Raw genomic sequence first — 7,561 nt, 5'->3', positions numbered from 1 at the left:
TAGATTTTGGCAGTACCTCCCTATCATCTGGCAATTTTCGAATACCCCCATTCTCTTTTATTCCCATTTTGTCTAATTTCTCCTTTTCCTGGGCTGTGAAGCTCAGGACTGGAACTTTCTCATCATCTCACATTCTCCTTATCCCCTGATCCTGGAATTTTCTGAGAGCAGCTTCCTTTGCCTCTCTGTCTGCTGTGTTGTTTCCTCTGATCAAATGGGAGAGACCCGTTTGATGTCTTTTAACATGTACTATTGCTATTTTCTTTGGGCCGCTTAAAGCTTGTAGTACCTGAGTAATTAGTTCCTGATGTATTAATTCTCTTCCTCGGGAGTTTATTAACCCTCTTTCTTCCCAAATTTTCCCAAAAGTGTGTACCACTCCAAAGGCGTCTTTTGAGTCCGTGTAGATGGCCCCAACCTTAACTTCCAAGAATTTTAGGGCCTGCAATACTGCATACAGCTCCCAGGCCTGGGCTGACCAACTAGGACTCAAAGGTCCAGATTCTATTATTTCCAAATTTTCACCTCCCACAATCGCATATCCAGAGATTCGCTTTCCTCAAGAACTCTAGAGGACCGATCCACAAATAACCTTTCTCCCCCTTCTAGTTCTTCCTCTTCGAGGTCCAGCCTAATTTTTGTTTGTTTTTCTATGCTATGTAGGCAGTCATGAGTTAAATTCTCCTGTGGATCCCCAAACAAGAATTCAGCGGGGTTTTGCAGAGAGGTGGTTTCAAGTATCAACCAAGGGAATGACAGTAAAATGCTCTGGTATTTCAAAAATCTTGAGTCTGTTATCCATTTTTCTGCCTTTTGTTGCAATGCTGCCCGTATGTTATGGGGGTAAAGATTTTCAGTTCTCCTCCATAGGTAATTTTGAGAGCTTCTTCCACTAAGAGGGCTGTTGCCACTATAATCTGCAAACATGTTGGCCATCCTCTACTTACAGGTCTAGTATTTTAGAAATAAATGCTACTGGTTTTCGACTGCCGGCCCAGTCCTGAGCCAGTACCCCAAGTGCTATTCCTGCCTCAGTGTTAACAAACAAATAAAAGGGTCTCCTAACATCCGGGAGGCTTAGCACCGGGGCATTAGTCAATTCCTCTTTTAATTGTTCTAATGATTCATCATCCTTTTCAGTCCATTTCATCAAACCTTCAGCAGTTAGTTTTTCATACAAAAATTCTACTTTACCACGAAAGTTTTCAATCCATTGTCTGCAGTATCCTACAAGACCCAATAGCTGCCTGATTTGTCTCTTATTTCTTGGGGGAGGAAGGGAGAGGATTCCCTTAACCCTCCCTGGGTCTAGTGTTTTAGTTCCTTTACTAAGTCAGTGTCCTAGGTACTTCACTTCTTCTTCTACGAATTGTAATTTACTTTTGGACACCTTCAGCCCCTGGATGCTTAAAAAGTTCAGAAGCTTAATGCTTTCTTCTCTAACAGATTCCTTGCTTTTTCCAGCAATTAAAAGGTCATCTACATATTGAACAATGGTTATTCCTTGGTGTGGGGTATAGGATTTCATTATTTGCTCTAGTGCCTGCCCAAACAAATTCGGGGATTCTGTGAATCCCTGTGGGAGCACTGTCCACCTTAGTTGTTGCTTTCAGTGGGTATCGGGATCTTCCCATTCAAATGCAAAATAATCTCTACATTCTTCTTTCAAGGGGCACGTCCAAAAGGCATCTTTCAAATCTATAACACTATACCAGTGATCATCTGGTTTCAATTGACTGAGCAATGTATGGGGGTTTGCTACTACAGGGAACCGGGCAATGGTTCTCTTATTTATTTCCCTTAGATCATGCACTAATCGGTATTCTCCGTCTGGTTTCTTTACAGGTAAGATGGGGGTGTTGAAGGGAGACATGCAAGGTTCCAAGAGCCCTTGTTGTATTAACCGTTCTCCCTCTGGTTTTAGTCCCCTTCGCCCCTCATCTGACATGGGATATTGTTTTATCCTTACTGGGATTTCTGGGTTTTGAATGTTGACTGTGAAGGGCTCTATATTCAATCTTCCTGCTGTATCAGGGGTATACCAGACTTCTGGGTTGATTTTCTCTTCGTCAGTGACCCGTAAGGGGCACAACCTGACTTTCAGCTGTTTTTCTTCAATATTTATGTTTATCCCTAATTCCACCATTAAATCTCTTCCTAATAAATTGTAATCGGCTTCGGGGACCAGTAGCAGTGATCCTACCCCTATTTTCTTCTCTGATTCTATTTAGACATCTTTAATTACAGGAACCTTGAAGGGCTATCCTTTTGCCCCAATAACCTGCACTGTGGAAGGTGAAATCTTACATCCCGGGGACAAAGATTGAACTGTTGATCTCTCGGCCCCTGTATCTACAAGGAAGGTTATGGGGGTTTGCTGGGGACCCACCTTAAGTTTTACCAAAGGCTCCGATAACATTTGGGTCCCCAATAGATAGAGCCCTTGATCCCCCTAATCCTCTTTGAACATTTTCTCATCCCTAAGCCTCTTTCGACATTCCCTCTTCATGTGTCCTTTTCCACCACAATAGTAGCACACTGTTCCTTCTCTCCCTCCAGATGGAGGTCCTCCTAAATCCCGGGGACTCTCCTCATGCCATTTCTTTCTCGTGGTGGAGAGTTGTTTCACTGTCCCTCCCTGACTGCCGCCACCATCATCTGAACTTGTCTTTTGTGTGCCTCATCCTCCTGTCTAACATATACCTTCTGAGCCTCCCTGAGCAATTCATCAAGCCCTCTGTCCTGCCAATCCTCTAACTTTTCTAATTTCTTTCAAACATCCTCCCATGATTTGGCTACAAACTGTGTTTTAAGGAGCACTTGCCCCATTGGCATCTCTGGGTCCACCCCTGAGTATAACTGAAAACTCTTCCTTAATCTTTCCAGCCATTCAGTGGGGGTCTCATCTTTTCCTTGGCACTCTTTGAATGCCTTGCTTATATTTTGTCCCCGGGGCACAGCCTCTCGTATGCCCTGGATTATGATGGTTCTTAAGTCCTGCATATGACCACAATGGTTGGGGTCATGATTGTTCCAGCTGGGATTTTGCAAGGGCCATTTCACATCAGCCGTGGGACCTTGAATATGTTGGGTGTCCCAAATCCTCATTCCTGCCCTTCTAATCATCCCTCTCTCCTCTGTTGTAAATAGGATGCCTAGAATGGATTGCATCTCCACCCAAGTATATATGTTTGGCCCTAGGAACTGATCCACTCTTTCTGCTACTCCTATAGGGTCTTCTAATAATTTTCCCATCTCTTTCTTAAACTCGCGGACATCTCCCGAGTTCAAGGGGACAGTGACAAACCCCATCCCAGCTTGAGGTCCTCCTAATGCTATTTCCCTGAGAGGGAACAACCCACTGCTCTCTCCTTCCTCAATTACTGTCCTCATCTGACTCCGAGTATGCCTCCTGCAATCCGGGGAGTCCGTGACCTGCTGTCTATTAGGGGCCGATGCCAGGGGTGCGTTTGGAGGGGGTTCAGGGGGAGCTGGTGGTATATACGGGGGAGGATAAATAGGAACATATTCCTCAGGTCGAGACTTTTTCTCTTTGTCTTCCTCCCCTTGACTTCCTTTGAGGGGGAACAGCCTAGCTGTTTGCTCATTACTTCCTACCAACCATAATTTAGCATGTGCACTCTCCTCCGGGTTCACTGGCTCTTTAGAATTCACATAAATGTTCAGGGCTTGACAGACCCAATCCTCGAAGGATCCGAAAACGGGCCAGTATATACTTCCTGAATCCAGATTCTTACCTCCCCATACTACCATGCAGTAATTTATCATTTTTGCCTTATCCTTCCCCTTTCTGGAGGGAAAGTCATCCCAATACTTGAGCATTAATCCTAACGGACTGTCCTTAGGTATTGGGGGTAACTGGGGACCCTCCCCCATGGGATCAGAAGGCTTGCTCTTCTTCTGCCCCATCTTCCAAGGCACCTCCACACACACACACACACAAAACCCCTCGGTCGTGGCTCGCTCCCTCGCGGGCTACGAGAACCGCACTACTAGAGGGTCCCTCTCACGTCGTCCGCAGGTGGACGTCTCATTCACCGTGCCCTGGGATCCCAACCCCAACCGAGCGGTTCACCTCGTATACTCACGCGTCCTGCTTCGCCGCTCGGATCTTCGTGCACAAAGTTTACAGGGTTACCGGTGTTTTCCTTGCTTATTCCTGAATTTAGGTTCGTCAGTCCAGATGAGGGGTCGGGTGAGAAGGCCAGGGCCACCGGGTGGTGGGGCACCCACCCAGGATTCTCGAACCAACCCCGTTTTCTGGATCTGAGTCACGGCACCAAATTGTGATAAACGAGTCCACTGGAGTTAAGGATCATATAATTATTTTTATTATTATGCAATCGAGGATAAGCAAAGTTCAGCGCTGGGCGGCTGGGACACTCCGCTCCTCTAGGCTCGTGCCGTTCCCATCCCCAAGGTTCGCCTTTTATTGCCTTCCTCTCCCGGGTCCAGGGATGATGTGGTCTGTCTTTTGCACTTGCTCGTTCAGTTGCTACGGGGTCTTTTTCTGCCTTCTGGTGGTCGTGGGATGAAGGCTCCAAGTCTTCCTCTTTAACCGCTGAGTGAACTTTTCTTTATAAGGCATATCTATACAGTGGAATTTTCAGAACACTATAGGATTCCTGCAAGCCTAAGCAATTCTTGTGAGTTTAGGGATTGTTGTTACATCCTTCCTCTGTGACCTCTGGGTGAACTTTTCCTTATAAGGTATATCTTTACCATGGAATTCCCAAAGCACTATACGATTCCTGCAAGCCAAGCAACCATATGTGGCTGCACATTAAAGAATCAAGTGGTTTTAGCTATTTAGTTATTGCTTTTATATTGTATAATTATTTAGCTATTGATTTAATTAATGAACAAATGTGTTGCTACTTATTACATTCAATTTGTGTTGCATTGGGGCTGGGTTGGGAATTGTTGTTTTGGGGAGAGTTGATGGGTGTTTGTTGTGGGTCCTGGGGAGGGGAGGTCCAGGGTTTGGTGGGGGCGATAGTCGAAGGGGGGCGGGAGGTGATTGGACACGGGACTTGACCAATCATTCAATGCCCTGAGAAAATGATTGGTCCAGAATGAATATTGATAAGGATCAATGAGAACACCGGAAAATGACCAATCAACATGCGGATCCAAACCCCATCAATCCTGGACCCGAGAGGAGTTATAAAATGAGGGTTTGGTTGTGTTGGGGTTCTTCTCCTTCTGAGGGATGTACGATATGGAGGGGAACCCAACATGTTTGGGACATGTTATTATCTTTGGGTTGTTGCGTGGGAGTTTGGGCTTATCTCAAACTCCCTGTTCTCTGTAGTTTGTTTTGATAAATGAGAGCCTATTTCCTTCTCAAAATCTGGCCTCGTTCGAATTCATAACAGCATGGTTTTTCACCAGCACTGAGTGGGTTCTTCCTTGCTACGGTCAGGCCTTGCCAGTGTTTCCACTGCCCTCTTCTAACACCAGTGGCTTCTTTCCCAACCCCAAGTCTGTACACAAATCCCAGGTGCTGGTGAGAGGGCAGTGGTCACCCCGTGTGCCACTGGGGCAGCCCCCGCACGCCCAGGGATGCTGGGGCCAGGCTCTGGGAGCAGCAGCATCCCCCTGCTGAACTCCATCTCTATTCCATAGGAACACGGTCATACAGCCCCCCGGAATGGAGCCACTTTGGCTGGTACTATGGCAAGCCAGCTACCATCTGGTCCCTGGGCATCCTGCTGCACCAGATGGTCTGTGGGGAGCACCCTTTCAGGAGGGGCCAGAACATCAGCTGGGACCATCGGCTCTTGCTGCCACAAGGGCTCTCTCAAGGTGGATCCTCATCTCTGGCCACGGGGGGAATCCCAGTGCTGGGAGCCAGCAGCGGGCTCGTGGGCATCCCGCTCTGGCAGCTGCTGAGGAGGTGGCACATGTCCTGCTCTCCTGCTCTCCTCCAAAACAGGGAATTGATGGGAAAGCTTAGGCCCAGCTCTGAGCGCATCCAGCAAGGCCTGGGCACGGGAATACTGGGGCAAAGCCAACAGGAGCCTTCTCCAACTGCCCGGCGGTTTCTGGTTTCTGTGCCCAGAGTGCCAAGATCTGATCAGGCGGTGTTTATCCATGCTGGACTTGGAAAGGCCCTCATTGGAAGAGCTGCTCTGTCATCCTTGGATGCAGGATATTCATCTGCCCTAGAAGAAGGGAGAGAGCCACAGGCACACTTTGATGCAGGGCCCTGGTAAGTTACAGCCCCACACATGCCTTGGCAATGAGTAGCAAAGGAACCCAGACTTTTTTGTCCTGCCCGTGTCACTGCCCAGGGCTCATCAGATGGGAACACACAGCCCTTGTGCTGGAGCTGAGCTGCTCTGCCCAGCACTGGTGGCTGCCATCTGAGCTGGTTTTGCTTGTCCTGGTTCCCTGACAGCTGGGGCCCTGGGCAGAACCCTGAGAGCCTGGTCTCAGCCCAGGGAAGGAGAAGGAGCCCCTGGAGAAGCTGTACCAGGTGGGGCTGCTGCTGCTGGAGACAGCGAGGATGACATCAAGGATGATAACCTCTTCCTGGACCTGGCCACTGGCCAGCTGAAGATGCTGGACTTTGATTGTGGCACCTTCTTCAAAGCCAGGCTCCACAGGGAATTTGCAGATGAGTCCACACGCAGGGGGATGCTCCCAGATTTGGGCATTGCACAGCCTGGCCAGGAACCAAAGGTTCCCCCTTTGCTGGGGCGGGTGCAGCTGATCCTTCAGTCGTTGCCCAGCTGCTTTTGGCAGGGCTGGGGCATGGGCTGGGGTGGGTACAAATGGGAGTGGGCTCCTGGCCCTGCCAACAGCCCCCAGCACCCACCGTGGCCCGGGCTGGGGCTGGGGCTGGGGCAGCCAGCCCGACACAAACAAAGCCCCATGGTGGGAGCAGAGGTGAGACTCCAGAAGCTGTGCAGGGGCTGCTTTGCTGTGCAGGCAAGGAAGGGCTTGGGCTGCTCCACTGCCCTTGTTTGCTTTGGGGTCACCGTTATTGTGGGGGGCAGTGCAGGGGGAAGGGAGAAAGCCTGGGCTTCCCTCACCCGTGGGTGTGTTTTTCCCTGGCATGCAGGGGTTGGGCCTTCCTCAAGCCCCTGGCAGAGATAAGATTTTTTATCTTTTTTCTTGTTTGCCCCTTTTGTCTGTAATCTATTTTCAATAATTTGTTGTATGTTTTCCTAGAGGAAGCGTTCCAGGTGGGCTCCAGTCTGGATTGGGAAGTGCTTGGGAGCAGCTGCGGCGTGGATGGGCCGTGCCCTTGGAGAAGGCTGAGGACATCGTTTGGGAGCAGCTTTTCTTCCAGCGGGGGAGGGCGTGAGGTGGGTCCCCGTCTGCTTGGCAGGGTGGGATCAGAGCTTTTGGGAGATGGCAGCGAGCACAGGAGCATCCTGCTCTGGGCAGCTGCTGAGGGCTGGATGTGCCGTGGCTGGCTGCAGGCTGGGCACATGTCCTGCCCTCCTGCTCTGTGCCAAAGGCCGCAGGGATGGGCAGCTCTGGGCACCGCTCTGGGCATGGCCAGCATGGCCTGGGCACCACGGGCGGC

Source organism: Agelaius tricolor, unplaced genomic scaffold (assembly GCF_023055355.1).
Source record: "Agelaius tricolor isolate 1412-34295 unplaced genomic scaffold, bAgeTri1.0.p SCAF_40, whole genome shotgun sequence".
Lineage (NCBI taxonomy): Eukaryota > Metazoa > Chordata > Aves > Passeriformes > Icteridae > Agelaius > Agelaius tricolor.
The sequence above is the reverse complement of the archived record's forward strand: the minus strand, read 5'-3'. Positions refer to the sequence as shown.